The sequence below is a fragment of the Hoplias malabaricus genome, unplaced genomic scaffold, assembly GCF_029633855.1.
Source record: "Hoplias malabaricus isolate fHopMal1 unplaced genomic scaffold, fHopMal1.hap1 scaffold_67, whole genome shotgun sequence".
Classification (NCBI taxonomy): domain Eukaryota; kingdom Metazoa; phylum Chordata; class Actinopteri; order Characiformes; family Erythrinidae; genus Hoplias; species Hoplias malabaricus.
In genome coordinates this window covers 149,360-168,841 of record NW_027100801.1, presented here as the reverse complement: position 1 = coordinate 168,841, position 19,482 = coordinate 149,360, and the positions used below count along the sequence as shown (strand labels likewise).

The 19,482-nt window shown below is 40.3% G+C and overlaps 59 non-coding genes across 59 annotated transcripts; all 59 read left to right on the top strand.

The window, feature by feature from the left end:
- The first annotated feature begins 9 nt into the window (after positions 1–9).
- LOC136680768 (5S ribosomal RNA) lies at positions 10–128 on the top strand. Its single transcript, XR_010797371.1, has one exon. It is a non-coding gene; the product is annotated as a 5S ribosomal RNA (ribosomal RNA).
- A 206-nt stretch (positions 129–334) lies between these two features.
- On the top strand, positions 335–453 carry LOC136680767 (5S ribosomal RNA). Its single transcript, XR_010797370.1, has one exon. It is a non-coding gene; the product is annotated as a 5S ribosomal RNA (ribosomal RNA).
- A 221-nt stretch (positions 454–674) lies between these two features.
- LOC136680765 (5S ribosomal RNA) lies at positions 675–793 on the top strand. The gene has a single exon (XR_010797369.1). It is a non-coding gene; the product is annotated as a 5S ribosomal RNA (ribosomal RNA).
- Positions 794–1,000: 207 nt separating this feature from the next.
- On the top strand, positions 1,001–1,119 carry LOC136680281 (5S ribosomal RNA). The gene has a single exon (XR_010796936.1). It is a non-coding gene; the product is annotated as a 5S ribosomal RNA (ribosomal RNA).
- Positions 1,120–1,339: 220 nt separating this feature from the next.
- LOC136680764 (5S ribosomal RNA) lies at positions 1,340–1,458 on the top strand. The gene has a single exon (XR_010797368.1). It is a non-coding gene; the product is annotated as a 5S ribosomal RNA (ribosomal RNA).
- Positions 1,459–1,664: 206 nt separating this feature from the next.
- On the top strand, positions 1,665–1,783 carry LOC136680763 (5S ribosomal RNA). The gene has a single exon (XR_010797367.1). It is a non-coding gene; the product is annotated as a 5S ribosomal RNA (ribosomal RNA).
- Positions 1,784–1,989: 206 nt separating this feature from the next.
- Positions 1,990–2,108, top strand: LOC136680762 (5S ribosomal RNA). Its single transcript, XR_010797366.1, has one exon. It is a non-coding gene; the product is annotated as a 5S ribosomal RNA (ribosomal RNA).
- Positions 2,109–2,330: 222 nt separating this feature from the next.
- Positions 2,331–2,449, top strand: LOC136680761 (5S ribosomal RNA). The gene has a single exon (XR_010797365.1). It is a non-coding gene; the product is annotated as a 5S ribosomal RNA (ribosomal RNA).
- Positions 2,450–2,656: 207 nt separating this feature from the next.
- On the top strand, positions 2,657–2,775 carry LOC136680538 (5S ribosomal RNA). The gene has a single exon (XR_010797149.1). It is a non-coding gene; the product is annotated as a 5S ribosomal RNA (ribosomal RNA).
- Positions 2,776–2,996: 221 nt separating this feature from the next.
- On the top strand, positions 2,997–3,115 carry LOC136680411 (5S ribosomal RNA). Its single transcript, XR_010797062.1, has one exon. It is a non-coding gene; the product is annotated as a 5S ribosomal RNA (ribosomal RNA).
- A 206-nt stretch (positions 3,116–3,321) lies between these two features.
- Positions 3,322–3,440, top strand: LOC136680759 (5S ribosomal RNA). Its single transcript, XR_010797364.1, has one exon. It is a non-coding gene; the product is annotated as a 5S ribosomal RNA (ribosomal RNA).
- Positions 3,441–3,661: 221 nt separating this feature from the next.
- Positions 3,662–3,780, top strand: LOC136680758 (5S ribosomal RNA). The gene has a single exon (XR_010797363.1). It is a non-coding gene; the product is annotated as a 5S ribosomal RNA (ribosomal RNA).
- A 207-nt stretch (positions 3,781–3,987) lies between these two features.
- LOC136680757 (5S ribosomal RNA) lies at positions 3,988–4,106 on the top strand. The gene has a single exon (XR_010797362.1). It is a non-coding gene; the product is annotated as a 5S ribosomal RNA (ribosomal RNA).
- Positions 4,107–4,327: 221 nt separating this feature from the next.
- Positions 4,328–4,446, top strand: LOC136680755 (5S ribosomal RNA). The gene has a single exon (XR_010797360.1). It is a non-coding gene; the product is annotated as a 5S ribosomal RNA (ribosomal RNA).
- A 221-nt stretch (positions 4,447–4,667) lies between these two features.
- LOC136680754 (5S ribosomal RNA) lies at positions 4,668–4,786 on the top strand. Its single transcript, XR_010797359.1, has one exon. It is a non-coding gene; the product is annotated as a 5S ribosomal RNA (ribosomal RNA).
- Positions 4,787–5,006: 220 nt separating this feature from the next.
- LOC136680753 (5S ribosomal RNA) lies at positions 5,007–5,125 on the top strand. Its single transcript, XR_010797357.1, has one exon. It is a non-coding gene; the product is annotated as a 5S ribosomal RNA (ribosomal RNA).
- Positions 5,126–5,331: 206 nt separating this feature from the next.
- Positions 5,332–5,450, top strand: LOC136680752 (5S ribosomal RNA). Its single transcript, XR_010797356.1, has one exon. It is a non-coding gene; the product is annotated as a 5S ribosomal RNA (ribosomal RNA).
- A 206-nt stretch (positions 5,451–5,656) lies between these two features.
- Positions 5,657–5,775, top strand: LOC136680751 (5S ribosomal RNA). Its single transcript, XR_010797355.1, has one exon. It is a non-coding gene; the product is annotated as a 5S ribosomal RNA (ribosomal RNA).
- A 207-nt stretch (positions 5,776–5,982) lies between these two features.
- Positions 5,983–6,101, top strand: LOC136680750 (5S ribosomal RNA). Its single transcript, XR_010797354.1, has one exon. It is a non-coding gene; the product is annotated as a 5S ribosomal RNA (ribosomal RNA).
- Positions 6,102–6,324: 223 nt separating this feature from the next.
- Positions 6,325–6,443, top strand: LOC136680749 (5S ribosomal RNA). The gene has a single exon (XR_010797353.1). It is a non-coding gene; the product is annotated as a 5S ribosomal RNA (ribosomal RNA).
- A 220-nt stretch (positions 6,444–6,663) lies between these two features.
- Positions 6,664–6,782, top strand: LOC136680748 (5S ribosomal RNA). The gene has a single exon (XR_010797352.1). It is a non-coding gene; the product is annotated as a 5S ribosomal RNA (ribosomal RNA).
- A 206-nt stretch (positions 6,783–6,988) lies between these two features.
- Positions 6,989–7,107, top strand: LOC136680747 (5S ribosomal RNA). The gene has a single exon (XR_010797351.1). It is a non-coding gene; the product is annotated as a 5S ribosomal RNA (ribosomal RNA).
- A 206-nt stretch (positions 7,108–7,313) lies between these two features.
- Positions 7,314–7,432, top strand: LOC136680746 (5S ribosomal RNA). The gene has a single exon (XR_010797350.1). It is a non-coding gene; the product is annotated as a 5S ribosomal RNA (ribosomal RNA).
- Positions 7,433–7,639: 207 nt separating this feature from the next.
- Positions 7,640–7,758, top strand: LOC136680744 (5S ribosomal RNA). Its single transcript, XR_010797348.1, has one exon. It is a non-coding gene; the product is annotated as a 5S ribosomal RNA (ribosomal RNA).
- A 222-nt stretch (positions 7,759–7,980) lies between these two features.
- On the top strand, positions 7,981–8,099 carry LOC136680743 (5S ribosomal RNA). Its single transcript, XR_010797347.1, has one exon. It is a non-coding gene; the product is annotated as a 5S ribosomal RNA (ribosomal RNA).
- A 206-nt stretch (positions 8,100–8,305) lies between these two features.
- On the top strand, positions 8,306–8,424 carry LOC136680742 (5S ribosomal RNA). Its single transcript, XR_010797346.1, has one exon. It is a non-coding gene; the product is annotated as a 5S ribosomal RNA (ribosomal RNA).
- A 220-nt stretch (positions 8,425–8,644) lies between these two features.
- Positions 8,645–8,763, top strand: LOC136680741 (5S ribosomal RNA). The gene has a single exon (XR_010797345.1). It is a non-coding gene; the product is annotated as a 5S ribosomal RNA (ribosomal RNA).
- A 206-nt stretch (positions 8,764–8,969) lies between these two features.
- Positions 8,970–9,088, top strand: LOC136680740 (5S ribosomal RNA). The gene has a single exon (XR_010797344.1). It is a non-coding gene; the product is annotated as a 5S ribosomal RNA (ribosomal RNA).
- A 205-nt stretch (positions 9,089–9,293) lies between these two features.
- LOC136680739 (5S ribosomal RNA) lies at positions 9,294–9,412 on the top strand. The gene has a single exon (XR_010797343.1). It is a non-coding gene; the product is annotated as a 5S ribosomal RNA (ribosomal RNA).
- A 206-nt stretch (positions 9,413–9,618) lies between these two features.
- On the top strand, positions 9,619–9,737 carry LOC136680386 (5S ribosomal RNA). The gene has a single exon (XR_010797037.1). It is a non-coding gene; the product is annotated as a 5S ribosomal RNA (ribosomal RNA).
- Positions 9,738–9,960: 223 nt separating this feature from the next.
- On the top strand, positions 9,961–10,079 carry LOC136680738 (5S ribosomal RNA). The gene has a single exon (XR_010797342.1). It is a non-coding gene; the product is annotated as a 5S ribosomal RNA (ribosomal RNA).
- Positions 10,080–10,285: 206 nt separating this feature from the next.
- Positions 10,286–10,404, top strand: LOC136680737 (5S ribosomal RNA). Its single transcript, XR_010797341.1, has one exon. It is a non-coding gene; the product is annotated as a 5S ribosomal RNA (ribosomal RNA).
- A 206-nt stretch (positions 10,405–10,610) lies between these two features.
- LOC136680736 (5S ribosomal RNA) lies at positions 10,611–10,729 on the top strand. The gene has a single exon (XR_010797340.1). It is a non-coding gene; the product is annotated as a 5S ribosomal RNA (ribosomal RNA).
- Positions 10,730–10,950: 221 nt separating this feature from the next.
- LOC136680735 (5S ribosomal RNA) lies at positions 10,951–11,069 on the top strand. The gene has a single exon (XR_010797339.1). It is a non-coding gene; the product is annotated as a 5S ribosomal RNA (ribosomal RNA).
- Positions 11,070–11,275: 206 nt separating this feature from the next.
- Positions 11,276–11,394, top strand: LOC136680248 (5S ribosomal RNA). Its single transcript, XR_010796905.1, has one exon. It is a non-coding gene; the product is annotated as a 5S ribosomal RNA (ribosomal RNA).
- Positions 11,395–11,613: 219 nt separating this feature from the next.
- LOC136680733 (5S ribosomal RNA) lies at positions 11,614–11,732 on the top strand. The gene has a single exon (XR_010797337.1). It is a non-coding gene; the product is annotated as a 5S ribosomal RNA (ribosomal RNA).
- A 206-nt stretch (positions 11,733–11,938) lies between these two features.
- LOC136680732 (5S ribosomal RNA) lies at positions 11,939–12,057 on the top strand. Its single transcript, XR_010797336.1, has one exon. It is a non-coding gene; the product is annotated as a 5S ribosomal RNA (ribosomal RNA).
- A 206-nt stretch (positions 12,058–12,263) lies between these two features.
- LOC136680247 (5S ribosomal RNA) lies at positions 12,264–12,382 on the top strand. The gene has a single exon (XR_010796904.1). It is a non-coding gene; the product is annotated as a 5S ribosomal RNA (ribosomal RNA).
- Positions 12,383–12,601: 219 nt separating this feature from the next.
- LOC136680731 (5S ribosomal RNA) lies at positions 12,602–12,720 on the top strand. The gene has a single exon (XR_010797335.1). It is a non-coding gene; the product is annotated as a 5S ribosomal RNA (ribosomal RNA).
- Positions 12,721–12,926: 206 nt separating this feature from the next.
- Positions 12,927–13,045, top strand: LOC136680246 (5S ribosomal RNA). The gene has a single exon (XR_010796903.1). It is a non-coding gene; the product is annotated as a 5S ribosomal RNA (ribosomal RNA).
- Positions 13,046–13,265: 220 nt separating this feature from the next.
- LOC136680730 (5S ribosomal RNA) lies at positions 13,266–13,384 on the top strand. Its single transcript, XR_010797334.1, has one exon. It is a non-coding gene; the product is annotated as a 5S ribosomal RNA (ribosomal RNA).
- A 220-nt stretch (positions 13,385–13,604) lies between these two features.
- On the top strand, positions 13,605–13,723 carry LOC136680728 (5S ribosomal RNA). Its single transcript, XR_010797333.1, has one exon. It is a non-coding gene; the product is annotated as a 5S ribosomal RNA (ribosomal RNA).
- Positions 13,724–13,929: 206 nt separating this feature from the next.
- LOC136680245 (5S ribosomal RNA) lies at positions 13,930–14,048 on the top strand. The gene has a single exon (XR_010796902.1). It is a non-coding gene; the product is annotated as a 5S ribosomal RNA (ribosomal RNA).
- Positions 14,049–14,266: 218 nt separating this feature from the next.
- On the top strand, positions 14,267–14,385 carry LOC136680727 (5S ribosomal RNA). Its single transcript, XR_010797332.1, has one exon. It is a non-coding gene; the product is annotated as a 5S ribosomal RNA (ribosomal RNA).
- Positions 14,386–14,591: 206 nt separating this feature from the next.
- Positions 14,592–14,710, top strand: LOC136680726 (5S ribosomal RNA). The gene has a single exon (XR_010797331.1). It is a non-coding gene; the product is annotated as a 5S ribosomal RNA (ribosomal RNA).
- A 206-nt stretch (positions 14,711–14,916) lies between these two features.
- Positions 14,917–15,035, top strand: LOC136680725 (5S ribosomal RNA). Its single transcript, XR_010797330.1, has one exon. It is a non-coding gene; the product is annotated as a 5S ribosomal RNA (ribosomal RNA).
- Positions 15,036–15,241: 206 nt separating this feature from the next.
- Positions 15,242–15,360, top strand: LOC136680724 (5S ribosomal RNA). The gene has a single exon (XR_010797329.1). It is a non-coding gene; the product is annotated as a 5S ribosomal RNA (ribosomal RNA).
- A 206-nt stretch (positions 15,361–15,566) lies between these two features.
- On the top strand, positions 15,567–15,685 carry LOC136680723 (5S ribosomal RNA). Its single transcript, XR_010797328.1, has one exon. It is a non-coding gene; the product is annotated as a 5S ribosomal RNA (ribosomal RNA).
- A 220-nt stretch (positions 15,686–15,905) lies between these two features.
- On the top strand, positions 15,906–16,024 carry LOC136680721 (5S ribosomal RNA). Its single transcript, XR_010797326.1, has one exon. It is a non-coding gene; the product is annotated as a 5S ribosomal RNA (ribosomal RNA).
- A 206-nt stretch (positions 16,025–16,230) lies between these two features.
- LOC136680720 (5S ribosomal RNA) lies at positions 16,231–16,349 on the top strand. The gene has a single exon (XR_010797325.1). It is a non-coding gene; the product is annotated as a 5S ribosomal RNA (ribosomal RNA).
- A 206-nt stretch (positions 16,350–16,555) lies between these two features.
- On the top strand, positions 16,556–16,674 carry LOC136680244 (5S ribosomal RNA). The gene has a single exon (XR_010796901.1). It is a non-coding gene; the product is annotated as a 5S ribosomal RNA (ribosomal RNA).
- A 220-nt stretch (positions 16,675–16,894) lies between these two features.
- Positions 16,895–17,013, top strand: LOC136680719 (5S ribosomal RNA). The gene has a single exon (XR_010797324.1). It is a non-coding gene; the product is annotated as a 5S ribosomal RNA (ribosomal RNA).
- A 206-nt stretch (positions 17,014–17,219) lies between these two features.
- On the top strand, positions 17,220–17,338 carry LOC136680243 (5S ribosomal RNA). The gene has a single exon (XR_010796900.1). It is a non-coding gene; the product is annotated as a 5S ribosomal RNA (ribosomal RNA).
- Positions 17,339–17,558: 220 nt separating this feature from the next.
- On the top strand, positions 17,559–17,677 carry LOC136680718 (5S ribosomal RNA). The gene has a single exon (XR_010797323.1). It is a non-coding gene; the product is annotated as a 5S ribosomal RNA (ribosomal RNA).
- Positions 17,678–17,897: 220 nt separating this feature from the next.
- Positions 17,898–18,016, top strand: LOC136680717 (5S ribosomal RNA). The gene has a single exon (XR_010797322.1). It is a non-coding gene; the product is annotated as a 5S ribosomal RNA (ribosomal RNA).
- Positions 18,017–18,222: 206 nt separating this feature from the next.
- On the top strand, positions 18,223–18,341 carry LOC136680240 (5S ribosomal RNA). The gene has a single exon (XR_010796898.1). It is a non-coding gene; the product is annotated as a 5S ribosomal RNA (ribosomal RNA).
- A 220-nt stretch (positions 18,342–18,561) lies between these two features.
- On the top strand, positions 18,562–18,680 carry LOC136680716 (5S ribosomal RNA). The gene has a single exon (XR_010797321.1). It is a non-coding gene; the product is annotated as a 5S ribosomal RNA (ribosomal RNA).
- Positions 18,681–18,886: 206 nt separating this feature from the next.
- LOC136680715 (5S ribosomal RNA) lies at positions 18,887–19,005 on the top strand. Its single transcript, XR_010797320.1, has one exon. It is a non-coding gene; the product is annotated as a 5S ribosomal RNA (ribosomal RNA).
- Positions 19,006–19,211: 206 nt separating this feature from the next.
- LOC136680714 (5S ribosomal RNA) lies at positions 19,212–19,330 on the top strand. Its single transcript, XR_010797319.1, has one exon. It is a non-coding gene; the product is annotated as a 5S ribosomal RNA (ribosomal RNA).
- Positions 19,331–19,482: the final 152 nt, after the last annotated feature.

Below are 19,482 nucleotides of genomic sequence, written 5' to 3'. Positions count from 1 at the left end.
GCAGTGATCGCTTACGGCCATACCACTCCTTGAAAGCCCGATCCCGTCTGATCTCGGAAGCGAAGAAGAGTTGGGCCTAGTTAGTACTTGGATGGGAGACTGCCTGGGAATACTAGGTGCTGTAAGCTTTTTAGCTTAAGCTTCTATTATAAAGACAGTAACCACAGTCATTTAAACACAAGAGAAGAAGAAAACTACAAAAAAAAAAAACGAACTGGAAAGCCAATCATTTTCATTTGAGGTGTCAGGTGGTCTACCGTTTACAGGCAGATCTAAAACAAGTATTACTCTTAGAAGAGTATATAGAAATAGTCTTCTACAGCCAGCAGTGATCGCTTACGGCCATACCACTCCTTGAAAGCCCGATCCCGTCTGATCTCGGAAGCGAAGAAGAGTTGGGCCTAGTTAGTACTTGGATGGGAGACTGCCTGGGAATACTAGGTGCTGTAAGCTTTTTAGCTTAAGTTTCTATTATAAAGGCAGTAACCACAGTCATTTAAACACAAGAGAAGAAGAAAACTTAAAAAAAAACAACAAAAAAAAAAAAAAACGAACTGGAAAGCCAATCATTTTCATTTGAGGTGTCAGGTGGTCTACCGTTTACAGGCAGATCTAAAACAAGTATTACTCTTAGAAGAGTATATAGAAATAGTCTTCTACAGCCAGCAGTGATCGCTTACGGCCATACCACTCCTTGAAAGCCCGATCCCGTCTGATCTCGGAAGCGAAGAAGAGTTGGGCCTAGTTAGTACTTGGATGGGAGACTGCCTGGGAATACTAGGTGCTGTAAGCTTTTTAGCTTAAGCTTCTATTATAAAGACAGTAACCACAGTCATTTAAACACAAGAGAAGAAGAAAACTACAAAAAAAAAAAAAAGAACTGGAAAGCCAATCATTTTCATTTGAGGTGTCAGGTGGTCTACCGTTTACAGGCAGATCTAAAACAAGTATTACTCTTAGAAGAGTATATAGAAATAGTCTTCTACAGCCAGCAGTGATCGCTTACGGCCATACCACTCCTTGAAAGCCCGATCCCGTCTGATCTCGGAAGCGAAGAAGTGTTGGGCCTAGTTAGTACTTGGATGGGAGACTTCCTGGGAATACTAGGTGCTGTAAGCTTTTTAGCTAAAGTTTCTATTATAAAGGCAGTAACCACAGTCATTTAAACACAAGAGAAGAAGAAAACTTAAAAAAAAAAACAACAAAAAAAAAAAACGAACTGGAAAGCCAATCATTTTCATTTGAGGTGTCAGGTGGTCTACCGTTTACAGGCAGATCTAAAACAAGTATTACTCTTAGAAGAGTATATAGAAATAGTCTTCTACAGCCAGCAGTGATCGCTTACGGCCATACCACTCCTTGAAAGCCCGATCCCGTCTGATCTCGGAAGCGAAGAAGAGTTGGGCCTAGTTAGTACTTGGATGGGAGACTGCCTGGGAATACTAGGTGCTGTAAGCTTTTTAGCTTAAGTTTCTATTATAAAGGCAGTAACCACAGTCATTTAAACACAAGAGAAGAAGAAAACTACAAAAAAAAAAAACGAACTGGAAAGCCAATCATTTTCATTTGAGGTGTCAGGTGGTCTACCGTTTACAGGCAGATCTAAAACAAGTATTACTCTTAGAAGAGTATATAGAAATAGTCTTCTACAGCCAGCAGTGATCGCTTACGGCCATACCACTCCTTGAAAGCCCGATCCCGTCTGATCTCGGAAGCGAAGAAGAGTTGGGCCTAGTTAGTACTTGGATGGGAGACTGCCTGGGAATACTAGGTGCTGTAAGCTTTTTAGCTTAAGCTTCTATTATAAAGACAGTAACCACAGTCATTTAAACACAAGAGAAGAAGAAAACTACAAAAAAAAAAAACGAACTGGAAAGCCAATCATTTACATTTGAGGTGTCAGGTGGTCTACCGTTTACAGGCAGATCTAAAACAAGTATTACTCTTAGAAGAGTATATAGAAATAGTCTTCTACAGCCAGCAGTGATCGCTTACGGCCATACCACTCCTTGAAAGCCCGATCCCGTCTGATCTCGGAAGCGAAGAAGAGTTGGGCCTAGTTAGTACTTGGATGGGAGACTGCCTGGGAATACTAGGTGCTGTAAGCTTTTTAGCTTAAGTTTCTATTATAAAGGCAGTAACCACAGTCATTTAAACACAAGAGAAGAAGAAAACTTAAAAAAAAACAACAACAAAAAAAAAAAAACGAACTGGAAAGCCAATCATTTTCATTTGAGGTGTCAGGTGGTCTACCGTTTACAGGCAGATCTAAAACAAGTATTACTCTTAGAAGAGTATATAGAAATAGTCTTCTACAGCCAGCAGTGATCGCTTACGGCCATACCACTCCTTGAAAGCCCGATCCCGTCTGATCTCGGAAGCGAAGAAGAGTTGGGCCTAGTTAGTACTTGGATGGGAGACTGCCTGGGAATACTAGGTGCTGTAAGCTTTTTAGCTTAAGCTTCTATTATAAAGACAGTAACCACAGTCATTTAAACACAAGAGAAGAAGAAAACTACAAAAAAAAAAAAAAGAACTGGAAAGCCAATCATTTTCATTTGAGGTGTCAGGTGGTCTACCGTTTACAGGCAGATCTAAAACAAGTATTACTCTTAGAAGAGTATATAGAAATAGTCTTCTACAGCCAGCAGTGATCGCTTACGGCCATACCACTCCTTGAAAGCCCGATCCCGTCTGATCTCGGAAGCGAAGAAGAGTTGGGCCTAGTTAGTACTTGGATGGGAGACTTCCTGGGAATACTAGGTGCTGTAAGCTTTTTAGCTAAAGTTTCTATTATAAAGGCAGTAACCACAGTCATTTAAACACAAGAGAAGAAGAAAACTTAAAAAAAAAAACAACAAAAAAAAAAAAACGAACTGGAAAGCCAATCATTTTCATTTGAGGTGTCAGGTGGTCTACCGTTTACAGGCAGATCTAAAACAAGTATTACTCTTAGAAGAGTATATAGAAATAGTCTTCTACAGCCAGCAGTGATCGCTTACGGTCCTACCACTCCTTGAAAGCCCGATCCCGTCTGATCTCGGAAGCGAAGAAGAGTTGGGCCTAGTTAGTACTTGGATGGGAGACTGCCTGGGAATACTAGGTGCTGTAAGCTTTTTAGCTTAAGCTTCTATTATAAAGACAGTAACCACAGTCATTTAAACACAAGAGAAGAAGAAAACTACAAAAAAAAAAAACGAACTGGAAAGCCAATCATTTTCATTTGAGGTGTCAGGTGGTCTACCGTTTACAGGCAGATCTAAAACAAGTATTACTCTTAGAAGAGTATATAGAAATAGTCTTCTACAGCCAGCAGTGATCGCTTACGGCCATACCACTCCTTGAAAGCCCGATCCCGTCTGATCTCGGAAGCGAAGAAGAGTTGGGCCTAGTTAGTACTTGGATGGGAGACTGCCTGGGAATACTAGGTGCTGTAAGCTTTTTAGCTTAAGTTTCTATTATAAAGGCAGTAACCACAGTCATTTAAACACAAGAGAAGAAGAAAACTTAAAAAAAACAACAACAAAAAAAAAAAAACGAACTGGAAAGCCAATCATTTTCATTTGAGGTGTCAGGTGGTCTACCGTTTACAGGCAGATCTAAAACAAGTATTACTCTTAGAAGAGTATATAGAAATAGTCTTCTACAGCCAGCAGTGATCGCTTACGGCCATACCACTCCTTGAAAGCCCGATCCCGTCTGATCTCGGAAGCGAAGAAGAGTTGGGCCTAGTTAGTACTTGGATGGGAGACTGCCTGGGAATACTAGGTGCTGTAAGCTTTTTAGCTTAAGCTTCTATTATAAAGACAGTAACCACAGTCATTTAAACACAAGAGAAGAAGAAAACTACAAAAAAAAAAAAAAGAACTGGAAAGCCAATCATTTTCATTTGAGGTGTCAGGTGGTCTACCGTTTACAGGCAGATCTAAAACAAGTATTACTCTTAGAAGAGTATATAGAAATAGTCTTCTACAGCCAGCAGTGATCGCTTACGGCCATACCACTCCTTGAAAGCCCGATCCCGTCTGATCTCGGAAGCGAAGAAGAGTTGGGCCTAGTTAGTACTTGGATGGGAGACTGCCTGGGAATACTAGGTGCTGTAAGCTTTTTAGCTAAAGTTTCTATTATAAAGGCAGTAACCACAGTCATTTAAACACAAGAGAAGAAGAAAACTTAAAAAAAAAAACAACAAAAAAAAAAAAACGAACTGGAAAGCCAATCATTTTCATTTGAGGTGTCAGGTGGTCTACCGTTTACAGGCAGATCTAAAACAAGTATTACTCTTAGAAGAGTATATAGAAATAGTCTTCTACAGCCAGCAGTGATCGCTTACGGCCATACCACTCCTTGAAAGCCCGATCCCGTCTGATCTCGGAAGCGAAGAAGAGTTGGGCCTAGTTAGTACTTGGATGGGAGACTGCCTGGGAATACTAGGTGCTGTAAGCTTTTTAGCTTAAGTTTCTATTATAAAGGCAGTAACCACAGTCATTTAAACACAAGAGAAGAAGAAAACTTAAAAAAAAAAACAACAAAAAAAAAAAAACGAACTGGAAAGCCAATCATTTTCATTTGAGGTGTCAGGTGGTCTACCGTTTACAGGCAGATCTAAAACAAGTATTACTCTTAGAAGAGTATATAGAAATAGTCTTCTACAGCCAGCAGTGATCGCTTACGGCCATACCACTCCTTGAAAGCCCGATCCCGTCTGATCTCGGAAGCGAAGAAGAGTTGGGCCTAGTTAGTACTTGGATGGGAGACTGCCTGGGAATACTAGGTGCTGTAAGCTTTTTAGCTTAAGCTTCTATTATAAAGGCAGTAACCACAGTCATTTAAACACAAGAGAAGAAGAAAACTTAAAAAAAAAAACAACAAAAAAAAAAAACGAACTGGAAAGCCAATCATTTTCATTTGAGGTGTCAGGTGGTCTACCGTTTACAGGCAGATCTAAAACAAGTATTACTCTTAGAAGAGTATATAGAAATAGTCTTCTACAGCCAGCAGTGATCGCTTACGGCCATACCACTCCTTGAAAGCCCGATCCCGTCTGATCTCGGAAGCGAAGAAGAGTTGGGCCTAGTTAGTACTTGGATGGGAGACTGCCTGGGAATACTAGGTGCTGTAAGCTTTTTAGCTTAAGTTTCTATTATAAAGGCAGTAACCACAGTCATTTAAACACAAGAGAAGAAGAAAACTACAAAAAAAAAAAACGAACTGGAAAGCCAATCATTTTCATTTGAGGTGTCAGGTGGTCTACCGTTTACAGGCAGATCTAAAACAAGTATTACTCTTAGAAGAGTATATAGAAATAGTCTTCTACAGCCAGCAGTGATCGCTTACGGCCATACCACTCCTTGAAAGCCCGATCCCGTCTGATCTCGGAAGCGAAGAAGAGTTGGGCCTAGTTAGTACTTGGATGGGAGACTGCCTGGGAATACTAGGTGCTGTAAGCTTTTTAGCTTAAGCTTCTATTATAAAGACAGTAACCACAGTCATTTAAACACAAGAGAAGAAGAAAACTACAAAAAAAAAAAACGAACTGGAAAGCCAATCATTTTCATTTGAGGTGTCAGGTGGTCTACCGTTTACAGGCAGATCTAAAACAAGTATTACTCTTAGAAGAGTATATAGAAATAGTCTTCTACAGCCAGCAGTGATCGCTTACGGCCATACCACTCCTTGAAAGCCCGATCCCGTCTGATCTCGGAAGCGAAGAAGAGTTGGGCCTAGTTAGTACTTGGATGGGAGACTGCCTGGGAATACTAGGTGCTGTAAGCTTTTTAGCTTAAGCTTCTATTATAAAGACAGTAACCACAGTCATTTAAACACAAGAGAAGAAGAAAACTACAAAAAAAAAAAAAAGAACTGGAAAGCCAATCATTTTCATTTGAGGTGTCAGGTGGTCTACCATTTACAGGCAGATCTAAAACAAGTATTACTCTTAGAAGAGTATATAGAAATAGTCTTCTACAGCCAGCAGTGATCGCTTACGGCCATACCACTCCTTGAAAGCCCGATCCCGTCTGATCTCGGAAGCGAAGAAGAGTTGGGCCTAGTTAGTACTTGGATGGGAGACTGCCTGGGAATACTAGGTGCTGTAAGCTTTTTAGCTAAAGTTTCTATTATAAAGGCAGTAACCACAGTCATTTAAACACAAGAGAAGAAGAAAACTTAAAAAAAAAAAACAACAAAAAAAAAAAAAACGAACTGGAAAGCCAATCATTTTCATTTGAGGTGTCAGGTGGTCTACCGTTTACAGGCAGATCTAAAACAAGTATTACTCTTAGAAGAGTATATAGAAATAGTCTTCTACAGCCAGCAGTGATCGCTTACGGCCATACCACTCCTTGAAAGCCCGATCCCGTCTGATCTCGGAAGCGAAGAAGAGTTGGGCCTAGTTAGTACTTGGATGGGAGACTGCCTGGGAATACTAGGTGCTGTAAGCTTTTTAGCTTAAGCTTCTATTATAAAGGCAGTAACCACAGTCATTTAAACACAAGAGAAGAAGAAAACTTAAAAAAAAAAACAACAAAAAAAAAAAACGAACTGGAAAGCCAATCATTTTCATTTGAGGTGTCAGGTGGTCTACCGTTTACAGGCAGATCTAAAACAAGTATTACTCTTAGAAGAGTATATAGAAATAGTCTTCTACAGCCAGCAGTGATCGCTTACGGCCATACCACTCCTTGAAAGCCCGATCCCGTCTGATCTCGGAAGCGAAGAAGAGTTGGGCCTAGTTAGTACTTGGATGGGAGACTGCCTGGGAATACTAGGTGCTGTAAGCTTTTTAGCTTAAGTTTCTATTATAAAGGCAGTAACCACAGTCATTTAAACACAAGAGAAGAAGAAAACTACAAAAAAAAAAAACGAACTGGAAAGCCAATCATTTTCATTTGAGGTGTCAGGTGGTCTACCGTTTACAGGCAGATCTAAAACAAGTATTACTCTTAGAAGAGTATATAGAAATAGTCTTCTACAGCCAGCAGTGATCGCTTACGGCCATACCACTCCTTGAAAGCCCGATCCCGTCTGATCTCGGAAGCGAAGAAGAGTTGGGCCTAGTTAGTACTTGGATGGGAGACTGCCTGGGAATACTAGGTGCTGTAAGCTTTTTAGCTTAAGCTTCTATTATAAAGACAGTAACCACAGTCATTTAAACACAAGAGAAGAAGAAAACTACAAAAAAAAAAAACGAACTGGAAAGCCAATCATTTTCATTTGAGGTGTCAGGTGGTCTACCGTTTACAGGCAGATCTAAAACAAGTATTACTCTTAGAAGAGTATATAGAAATAGTCTTCTACAGCCAGCAGTGATCGCTTACGGCCATACCACTCCTTGAAAGCCCGATCCCGTCTGATCTCGGAAGCGAAGAAGAGTTGGGCCTAGTTAGTACTTGGATGGGAGACTGCCTGGGAATACTAGGTGCTGTAAGCTTTTTAGCTTAAGCTTCTATTATAAAGACAGTAACCACAGTCATTTAAACACAAGAGAAGAAGAAAACTACAAAAAAAAAAAAAAGAACTGGAAAGCCAATCATTTTCATTTGAGGTGTCAGGTGGTCTACCATTTACAGGCAGATCTAAAACAAGTATTACTCTTAGAAGAGTATATAGAAATAGTCTTCTACAGCCAGCAGTGATCGCTTACGGCCATACCACTCCTTGAAAGCCCGATCCCGTCTGATCTCGGAAGCGAAGAAGAGTTGGGCCTAGTTAGTACTTGGATGGGAGACTGCCTGGGAATACTAGGTGCTGTAAGCTTTTTAGCTAAAGTTTCTATTATAAAGGCAGTAACCACAGTCATTTAAACACAAGAGAAGAAGAAAACTTAAAAAAAAAAACAACAAAAAAAAAAAAAACGAACTGGAAAGCCAATCATTTTCATTTGAGGTGTCAGGTGGTCTACCGTTTACAGGCAGATCTAAAACAAGTATTACTCTTAGAAGAGTATATAGAAATAGTCTTCTACAGCCAGCAGTGATCGCTTACGGCCATACCACTCCTTGAAAGCCCGATCCCGTCTGATCTCGGAAGCGAAGAAGAGTTGGGCCTAGTTAGTACTTGGATGGGAGACTGCCTGGGAATACTAGGTGCTGTAAGCTTTTTAGCTTAAGCTTCTATTATAAAGACAGTAACCACAGTCATTTAAACACAAGAGAAGAAGAAAACTACAAAAAAAAAAAACGAACTGGAAAGCCAATCATTTTCATTTGAGGTGTCAGGTGGTCTACCGTTTACAGGCAGATCTAAAACAAGTATTACTCTTAGAAGAGTATATAGAAATAGTCTTCTACAGCCAGCAGTGATCGCTTACGGCCATACCACTCCTTGAAAGCCCGATCCCGTCTGATCTCGGAAGCGAAGAAGAGTTGGGCCTAGTTAGTACTTGGATGGGAGACTGCCTGGGAATACTAGGTGCTGTAAGCTTTTTAGCTTAAGCTTCTATTATAAAGGCAGTAACCACAGTCATTTAAACACAAGAGAAGAAGAAAACTTAAAAAAAAAAACAACAAAAAAAAAAAACGAACTGGAAAGCCAATCATTTTCATTTGAGGTGTCAGGTGGTCTACCGTTTACAGGCAGATCTAAAACAAGTATTACTCTTAGAAGAGTATATAGAAATAGTCTTCTACAGCCAGCAGTGATCGCTTACGGCCATACCACTCCTTGAAAGCCCGATCCCGTCTGATCTCGGAAGCGAAGAAGAGTTGGGCCTAGTTAGTACTTGGATGGGAGACTGCCTGGGAATACTAGGTGCTGTAAGCTTTTTAGCTTAAGTTTCTATTATAAAGGCAGTAACCACAGTCATTTAAACACAAGAGAAGAAGAAAACTACAAAAAAAAAAAACGAACTGGAAAGCCAATCATTTTCATTTGAGGTGTCAGGTGGTCTACCGTTTACAGGCAGATCTAAAACAAGTATTACTCTTAGAAGAGTATATAGAAATAGTCTTCTACAGCCAGCAGTGATCGCTTACGGCCATACCACTCCTTGAAAGCCCGATCCCGTCTGATCTCGGAAGCGAAGAAGAGTTGGGCCTAGTTAGTACTTGGATGGGAGACTGCCTGGGAATACTAGGTGCTGTAAGCTTTTTAGCTTAAGCTTCTATTATAAAGACAGTAACCACAGTCATTTAAACACAAGAGAAGAAGAAAACTACAAAAAAAAAAACGAACTGGAAAGCCAATCATTTTCATTTGAGGTGTCAGGTGGTCTACCGTTTACAGGCAGATCTAAAACAAGTATTACTCTTAGAAGAGTATATAGAAATAGTCTTCTACAGCCAGCAGTGATCGCTTACGGCCATACCACTCCTTGAAAGCCCGATCCCGTCTGATCTCGGAAGCGAAGAAGAGTTGGGCCTAGTTAGTACTTGGATGGGAGACTGCCTGGGAATACTAGGTGCTGTAAGCTTTTTAGCTTAAGCTTCTATTATAAAGACAGTAACCACAGTCATTTAAACACAAGAGAAGAAGAAAACTACAAAAAAAAAAAACGAACTGGAAAGCCAATCATTTTCATTTGAGGTGTCAGGTGGTCTACCGTTTACAGGCAGATCTAAAACAAGTATTACTCTTAGAAGAGTATATAGAAATAGTCTTCTACAGCCAGCAGTGATCGCTTACGGCCATACCACTCCTTGAAAGCCCGATCCCGTCTGATCTCGGATGCGAAGAAGAGTTGGGCCTAGTTAGTACTTGGATGGGAGACTGCCTGGGAATACTAGGTGCTGTAAGCTTTTTAGCTTAAGTTTCTATTATAAAGGCAGTAACCACAGTCATTTAAACGCAAGAGAAGAAGAAAACTTTAAAAAAAAAAAACAACAACAAAAAAAAAACGAACTGGAAAGCCAATCATTTTCATTTGAGGTGTCAGGTGGTCTACCGTTTACAGGCAGATCTAAAACAAGTATTACTCTTAGAAGAGTATATAGAAATAGTCTTCTACAGCCAGCAGTGATCGCTTACGGCCATACCACTCCTTGAAAGCCCGATCCCGTCTGATCTCGGAAGCGAAGAAGAGTTGGGCCTAGTTAGTACTTGGATGGGAGACTGCCTGGGAATACTAGGTGCTGTAAGCTTTTTAGCTTAAGTTTCTATTATAAAGGCAGTAACCACAGTCATTTAAACACAAGAGAAGAAGAAAACTACAAAAAAAAAAAACGAACTGGAAAGCCAATCATTTTCATTTGAGGTGTCAGGTGGTCTACCGTTTACAGGCAGATCTAAAACAAGTATTACTCTTAGAAGAGTATATAGAAATAGTCTTCTACAGCCAGCAGTGATCGCTTACGGCCATACCACTCCTTGAAAGCCCGATCCCGTCTGATCTCGGAAGCGAAGAAGAGTTGGGCCTAGTTAGTACTTGGATGGGAGACTGCCTGGGAATACTAGGTGCTGTAAGCTTTTTAGCTTAAGCTTCTATTATAAAGACAGTAACCACAGTCATTTAAACACAAGAGAAGAAGAAAACTACAAAAAAAAAAAACGAACTGGAAAGCCAATCATTTTCATTTGAGGTGTCAGGTGGTCTACCGTTTACAGGCAGATCTAAAACAAGTATTACTCTTAGAAGAGTATATAGAAATAGTCTTCTACAGCCAGCAGTGATCGCTTACGGCCATACCACTCCTTGAAAGCCCGATCCCGTCTGATCTCGGAAGCGAAGAAGAGTTGGGCCTAGTTAGTACTTGGATGGGAGACTGCCTGGGAATACTAGGTGCTGTAAGCTTTTTAGCTTAAGTTTCTATTATAAAGGCAGTAACCACAGTCATTTAAACACAAGAGAAAAAGAAAACTTAAAAAAAAAAAAAAAACAAAAAAAAAAACGAACTGGAAAGCCAATCATTTTCATTTGAGGTGTCAGGTGGTCTACCGTTTACAGGCAGATCTAAAACAAGTATTACTCTTAGAAGAGTATATAGAAATAGTCTTCTACAGCCAGCAGTGATCGCTTACGGCCATACCACTCCTTGAAAGCCCGATCCCGTCTGATCTCGGAAGCGAAGAAGAGTTGGGCCTAGTTAGTACTTGGATGGGAGACTGCCTGGGAATACTAGGTGCTGTAAGCTTTTTAGCTTAAGTTTCTATTATAAAGGCAGTAACCACAGTCATTTAAACACAAGAGAAGAAGAAAACTACAAAAAAAAAAAACGAACTGGAAAGCCAATCATTTTCATTTGAGGTGTCAGGTGGTCTACCGTTTACAGGCAGATCTAAAACAAGTATTACTCTTAGAAGAGTATATAGAAATAGTCTTCTACAGCCAGCAGTGATCGCTTACGGCCATACCACTCCTTGAAAGCCCGATCCCGTCTGATCTCGGAAGCGAAGAAGAGTTGGGCCTAGTTAGTACTTGGATGGGAGACTCCCTGGGAATACTAGGTGCTGTAAGCTTTTTAGCTTAAGTTTCTATTATAAAGGCAGTAACCACAGTCATTTAAACACAAGAGAAGAAGAAAACTTAAAAAAAAAACAACAAAAAAAAAAAACGAACTGGAAAGCCAATCATTTTCATTTGAGGTGTCAGGTGGTCTACCGTTTACAGGCAGATCTAAAACAAGTATTACTCTTAGAAGAGTATATAGAAATAGTCTTCTACAGCCAGCAGTGATCGCTTACGGCCATACCACTCCTTGAAAGCCCGATCCCGTCTGATCTCGGAAGCGAAGAAGAGTTGGGCCTAGTTAGTACTTGGATGGGAGACTGCCTGGGAATACTAGGTGCTGTAAGCTTTTTAGCTTAAGTTTCTATTATAAAGGCAGTAACCACAGTCATTTAAACACAAGAGAAGAAGAAAACTACAAAAAAAAAAAACGAACTGGAAAGCCAATCATTTTCATTTGAGGTGTCAGGTGGTCTACCGTTTACAGGCAGATCTAAAACAAGTATTACTCTTAGAAGAGTATATAGAAATAGTCTTCTACAGCCAGCAGTGATCGCTTACGGCCATACCACTCCTTGAAAGCCCGATCCCGTCTGATCTCGGAAGCGAAGAAGAGTTGGGCCTAGTTAGTACTTGGATGGGAGACTGCCTGGGAATACTAGGTGCTGTAAGCTTTTTAGCTTAAGTTTCTATTATAAAGGCAGTAACCACAGTCATTTAAACACAAGAGAAGAAGAAAACTACAAAAAAAAAAAACGAACTGGAAAGCCAATCATTTTCATTTGAGGTGTCAGGTGGTCTACCGTTTACAGGCAGATCTAAAACAAGTATTACTCTTAGAAGAGTATATAGAAATAGTCTTCTACAGCCAGCAGTGATCGCTTACGGCCATACCACTCCTTGAAAGCCCGATCCCGTCTGATCTCGGAAGCGAAGAAGAGTTGGGCCTAGTTAGTACTTGGATGGGAGACTCCCTGGGAATACTAGGTGCTGTAAGCTTTTTAGCTTAAGTTTCTATTATAAAGGCAGTAACCACAGTCATTTAAACACAAGAGAAGAAGAAAACTTAAAAAAAAACAACAAAAAAAAAAAAACGAACTGGAAAGCCAATCATTTTCATTTGAGGTGTCAGGTGGTCTACCGTTTACAGGCAGATCTAAAACAAGTATTACTCTTAGAAGAGTATATAGAAATAGTCTTCTACAGCCAGCAGTGATCGCTTACGGCCATACCACTCCTTGAAAGCCCGATCCCGTCTGATCTCGGAAGCGAAGAAGAGTTGGGCCTAGTTAGTACTTGGATGGGAGACTGCCTGGGAATACTAGGTGCTGTAAGCTTTTTAGCTTAAGTTTCTATTATAAAGGCAGTAACCACAGTCATTTAAACACAAGAGAAGAAGAAAACTACAAAAAAAAAAAACGAACTGGAAAGCCAATCATTTTCATTTGAGGTGTCAGGTGGTCTACCGTTTACAGGCAGATCTAAAACAAGTATTACTCTTAGAAGAGTATATAGAAATAGTCTTCTACAGCCAGCAGTGATCGCTTACGGCCATACCACTCCTTGAAAGCCCGATCCCGTCTGATCTCGGAAGCGAAGAAGAGTTGGGCCTAGTTAGTACTTGGATGGGAGACTCCCTGGGAATACTAGGTGCTGTAAGCTTTTTAGCTTAAGTTTCTATTATAAAGGCAGTAACCACAGTCATTTAAACACAAGAGAAGAAGAAAACTTAAAAAAAAAACAACAAAAAAAAAAAAACGAACTGGAAAGCCAATCATTTTCATTTGAGGTGTCAGGTGGTCTACCGTTTACAGGCAGATCTAAAACAAGTATTACTCTTAGAAGAGTATATAGAAATAGTCTTCTACAGCCAGCAGTGATCGCTTACGGCCATACCACTCCTTGAAAGCCCGATCCCGTCTGATCTCGGAAGCGAAGAAGAGTTGGGCCTAGTTAGTACTTGGATGGGAGACTGCCTGGGAATACTAGGTGCTGTAAGCTTTTTAGCTTAAGTTTCTATTATAAAGGCAGTAACCACAGTCATTTAAACACAAGAGAAGAAGAAAACTTAAAAAAAAAACAACAAAAAAAAAAAAACGAACTGGAAAGCCAATCATTTTCATTTGAGGTGTCAGGTGGTCTACCGTTTACAGGCAGATCTAAAACAAGTATTACTCTTAGAAGAGTATATAGAAATAGTCTTCTACAGCCAGCAGTGATCGCTTACGGCCATACCACTCCTTGAAAGCCCGATCCCGTCTGATCTCGGAAGCGAAGAAGAGTTGGGCCTAGTTAGTACTTGGATGGGAGACTGCCTGGGAATACTAGGTGCTGTAAGCTTTTTAGCTTAAGTTTCTATTATAAAGGCAGTAACCACAGTCATTTAAACACAAGAGAAGAAGAAAACTACAAAAAAAAAAAACGAACTGGAAAGCCAATCATTTTCATTTGAGGTGTCAGGTGGTCTACCGTTTACAGGCAGATCTAAAACAAGTATTACTCTTAGAAGAGTATATAGAAATAGTCTTCTACAGCCAGCAGTGATCGCTTACGGCCATACCACTCCTTGAAAGCCCGATCCCGTCTGATCTCGGAAGCGAAGAAGAGTTGGGCCTAGTTAGTACTTGGATGGGAGACTCCCTGGGAATACTAGGTGCTGTAAGCTTTTTAGCTTAAGTTTCTATTATAAAGGCAGTAACCACAGTCATTTAAACACAAGAGAAGAAGAAAACTTAAAAAAAAACAACAAAAAAAAAAAACGAACTGGAAAGCCAATCATTTTCATTTGAGGTGTCAGGTGGTCTACCGTTTACAGGCAGATCTAAAACAAGTATTACTCTTAGAAGAGTATATAGAAATAGTCTTCTACAGCCAGCAGTGATCGCTTACGGCCATACCACTCCTTGAAAGCCCGATCCCGTCTGATCTCGGAAGCGAAGAAGAGTTGGGCCTAGTTAGTACTTGGATGGGAGACTGCCTGGGAATACTAGGTGCTGTAAGCTTTTTAGCTTAAGTTTCTATTATAAAGGCAGTAACCACAGTCATTTAAACACAAGAGAAGAAGAAAACTACAAAAAAAAAAAACGAACTGGAAAGCCAATCATTTTCATTTGAGGTGTCAGGTGGTCTACCGTTTACAGGCAGATCTAAAACAAGTATTACTCTTAGAAGAGTATATAGAAATAGTCTTCTACAGCCAGCAGTGATCGCTTACGGCCATACCACTCCTTGAAAGCCCGATCCCGTCTGATCTCGGAAGCGAAGAAGAGTTGGGCCTAGTTAGTACTTGGATGGGAGACTGCCTGGGAATACTAGGTGCTGTAAGCTTTTTAGCTTAAGTTTCTATTATAAAGGCAGTAACCACAGTCATTTAAACACAAGAGAAGAAGAAAACTACAAAAAAAAAAAACGAACTGGAAAGCCAATCATTTTCATTTGAGGTGTCAGGTGGTCTACCGTTTACAGGCAGATCTAAAACAAGTATTACTCTTAGAAGAGTATATAGAAATAGTCTTCTACAGCCAGCAGTGATCGCTTACGGCCATACCACTCCTTGAAAGCCCGATCCCGTCTGATCTCGGAAGCGAAGAAGAGTTGGGCCTAGTTAGTACTTGGATGGGAGACTGCCTGGGAATACTAGGTGCTGTAAGCTTTTTAGCTTAAGCTTCTATTATAAAGACAGTAACCACAGTCATTTAAACACAAGAGAAGAAGAAAACTACAAAAAAAAAAAACGAACTGGAAAGCCAATCATTTTCATTTGAGGTGTCAGGTGGTCTACCGTTTACAGGCAGATCTAAAACAAGTATTACTCTTAGAAGAGTATATAGAAATAGTCTTCTACAGCCAGCAGTGATCGCTTACGGCCATACCACTCCTTGAAAGCCCGATCCCGTCTGATCTCGGAAGCGAAGAAGAGTTGGGCCTAGTTAGTACTTGGATGGGAGACTGCCTGGGAATACTAGGTGCTGTAAGCTTTTTAGCTTAAGCTTCTATTATAAAGACAGTAACCACAGTCATTTAAACACAAGAGAAGAAGAAAACTACAAAAAAAAAAAACGAACTGGAAAGCCAATCATTTTCATTTGAGGTGTCAGGTGGTCTACCGTTTACAGGCAGATCTAAAACAAGTATTACTCTTAGAAGAGTATATAGAAATAGTCTTCTACAGCCAGCAGTGATCGCTTACGGCCATACCACTCCTTGAAAGCCCGATCCCGTCTGATCTCGGAAGCGAAGAAGAGTTGGGCCTAGTTAGTACTTGGATGGGAGACTGCCTGGGAATACTAGGTGCTGTAAGCTTTTTAGCTTAAGTTTCTATTATAAAGGCAGTAACCACAGTCATTTAAACACAAGAGAAGAAGAAAACTTAAAAAAAAAACAACAAAAAAAAAAAAACGAACTGGAAAGCCAATCATTTTCATTTGAGGTGTCAGGTGGTCTACCGTTTACAGGCAGATCTAAAACAAGTATTACTCTTAGAAGAGTATATAGAAATAGTCTTCTACAGCCAGCAGTGATCGCTTACGGCCATACCACTCCTTGAAAGCCCGATCCCGTCTGATCTCGGAAGCGAAGAAGAGTTGGGCCTAGTTAGTACTTGGATGGGAGACTGCCTGGGAATACTAGGTGCTGTAAGCTTTTTAGCTTAAGTTTCTATTATAAAGGCAGTAACCACAGTCATTTAAACACAAGAGAAGAAGAAAACTACAAAAAAAAAAAACGAACTGGAAAGCCAATCATTTTCATTTGAGGTGTCAGGTGGTCTACCGTTTACAGGCAGATCTAAAACAAGTATTACTCTTAGAAGAGTATATAGAAATAGTCTTCTACAGCCAGCAGTGATCGCTTACGGCCATACCACTCCTTGAAAGCCCGATCCCGTCTGATCTCGGAAGCGAAGAAGAGTTGGGCCTAGTTAGTACTTGGATGGGAGACTGCCTGGGAATACTAGGTGCTGTAAGCTTTTTAGCTTAAGTTTCTATTATAAAGGCAGTAACCACAGTCATTTAAACACAAGAGAAGAAGAAAACTACAAAAAAAAAAAACGAACTGGAAAGCCAATCATTTTCATTTGAGGTGTCAGGTGGTCTACCGTTTACAGGCAGATCTAAAACAAGTATTACTCTTAGAAGAGTATATAGAAATAGTCTTCTACAGCCAGCAGTGATCGCTTACGGCCATACCACTCCTTGAAAGCCCGATCCCGTCTGATCTCGGAAGCGAAGAAGAGTTGGGCCTAGTTAGTACTTGGATGGGAGACTCCCTGGGAATACTAGGTGCTGTAAGCTTTTTAGCTTAAGTTTCTATTATAAAGGCAGTAACCACAGTCATTTAAACACAAGAGAAGAAGAAAACTTAAAAAAAAAACAACAAAAAAAAAAAAACGAACTGGAAAGCCAATCATTTTCATTTGAGGTGTCAGGTGGTCTACCGTTTACAGGCAGATCTAAAACAAGTATTACTCTTAGAAGAGTATATAGAAATAGTCTTCTACAGCCAGCAGTGATCGCTTACGGCCATACCACTCCTTGAAAGCCCGATCCCGTCTGATCTCGGAAGCGAAGAAGAGTTGGGCCTAGTTAGTACTTGGATGGGAGACTGCCTGGGAATACTAGGTGCTGTAAGCTTTTTAGCTTAAGTTTCTATTATAAAGGCAGTAACCACAGTCATTTAAACACAAGAGAAGAAGAAAACTACAAAAAAAAAAAACGAACTGGAAAGCCAATCATTTTCATTTGAGGTGTCAGGTGGTCTACCGTTTACAGGCAGATCTAAAACAAGTATTACTCTTAGAAGAGTATATAGAAATAGTCTTCTACAGCCAGCAGTGATCGCTTACGGCCATACCACTCCTTGAAAGCCCGATCCCGTCTGATCTCGGAAGCGAAGAAGAGTTGGGCCTAGTTAGTACTTGGATGGGAGACTCCCTGGGAATACTAGGTGCTGTAAGCTTTTTAGCTTAAGTTTCTATTATAAAGGCAGTAACCACAGTCATTTAAACACAAGAGAAGAAGAAAACTTAAAAAAAAAACAACAAAAAAAAAAAAACGAACTGGAAAGCCAATCATTTTCATTTGAGGTGTCAGGTGGTCTACCGTTTACAGGCAGATCTAAAACAAGTATTACTCTTAGAAGAGTATATAGAAATAGTCTTCTACAGCCAGCAGTGATCGCTTACGGCCATACCACTCCTTGAAAGCCCGATCCCGTCTGATCTCGGAAGCGAAGAAGAGTTGGGCCTAGTTAGTACTTGGATGGGAGACTGCCTGGGAATACTAGGTGCTGTAAGCTTTTTAGCTTAAGTTTCTATTATAAAGGCAGTAACCACAGTCATTTAAACACAAGAGAAGAAGAAAACTTAAAAAAAAAACAACAAAAAAAAAAAAACGAACTGGAAAGCCAATCATTTTCATTTGAGGTGTCAGGTGGTCTACCGTTTACAGGCAGATCTAAAACAAGTATTACTCTTAGAAGAGTATATAGAAATAGTCTTCTACAGCCAGCAGTGATCGCTTACGGCCATACCACTCCTTGAAAGCCCGATCCCGTCTGATCTCGGAAGCGAAGAAGAGTTGGGCCTAGTTAGTACTTGGATGGGAGACTGCCTGGGAATACTAGGTGCTGTAAGCTTTTTAGCTTAAGTTTCTATTATAAAGGCAGTAACCACAGTCATTTAAACACAAGAGAAGAAGAAAACTACAAAAAAAAAAAACGAACTGGAAAGCCAATCATTTTCATTTGAGGTGTCAGGTGGTCTACCGTTTACAGGCAGATCTAAAACAAGTATTACTCTTAGAAGAGTATATAGAAATAGTCTTCTACAGCCAGCAGTGATCGCTTACGGCCATACCACTCCTTGAAAGCCCGATCCCGTCTGATCTCGGAAGCGAAGAAGAGTTGGGCCTAGTTAGTACTTGGATGGGAGACTCCCTGGGAATACTAGGTGCTGTAAGCTTTTTAGCTTAAGTTTCTATTATAAAGGCAGTAACCACAGTCATTTAAACACAAGAGAAGAAGAAAACTTAAAAAAAAAACAACAAAAAAAAAAAAACGAACTGGAAAGCCAATCATTTTCATTTGAGGTGTCAGGTGGTCTACCGTTTACAGGCAGATCTAAAACAAGTATTACTCTTAGAAGAGTATATAGAAATAGTCTTCTACAGCCAGCAGTGATCGCTTACGGCCATACCACTCCTTGAAAGCCCGATCCCGTCTGATCTCGGAAGCGAAGAAGAGTTGGGCCTAGTTAGTACTTGGATGGGAGACTGCCTGGGAATACTAGGTGCTGTAAGCTTTTTAGCTTAAGTTTCTATTATAAAGGCAGTAACCACAGTCATTTAAACACAAGAGAAGAAGAAAACTACAAAAAAAAAAAACGAACTGGAAAGCCAATCATTTTCATTTGAGGTGTCAGGTGGTCTACCGTTTACAGGCAGATCTAAAACAAGTATTACTCTTAGAAGAGTATATAGAAATAGTCTTCTACAGCCAGCAGTGATCGCTTACGGCCATACCACTCCTTGAAAGCCCGATCCCGTCTGATCTCGGAAGCGAAGAAGAGTTGGGCCTAGTTAGTACTTGGATGGGAGACTGCCTGGGAATACTAGGTGCTGTAAGCTTTTTAGCTTAAGTTTCTATTATAAAGGCAGTAACCACAGTCATTTAAACACAAGAGAAGAAGAAAACTACAAAAAAAAAAAACGAACTGGAAAGCCAATCATTTTCATTTGAGGTGTCAGGTGGTCTACCGTTTACAGGCAGATCTAAAACAAGTATTACTCTTAGAAGAGTATATAGAAATAGTCTTCTACAGCCAGCAGTGATCGCTTACGGCCATACCACTCCTTGAAAGCCCGATCCCGTCTGATCTCGGAAGCGAAGAAGAGTTGGGCCTAGTTAGTACTTGGATGGGAGACTGCCTGGGAATACTAGGTGCTGTAAGCTTTTTAGCTTAAGCTTCTATTATAAAGACAGTAACCACAGTCATTTAAACACAAGAGAAGAAGAAAACTACAAAAAAAAAAAACGAACTGGAAAGCCAATCATTTTCATTTGAGGTGTCAGGTGGTCTACCGTTTACAGGCAGATCTAAAACA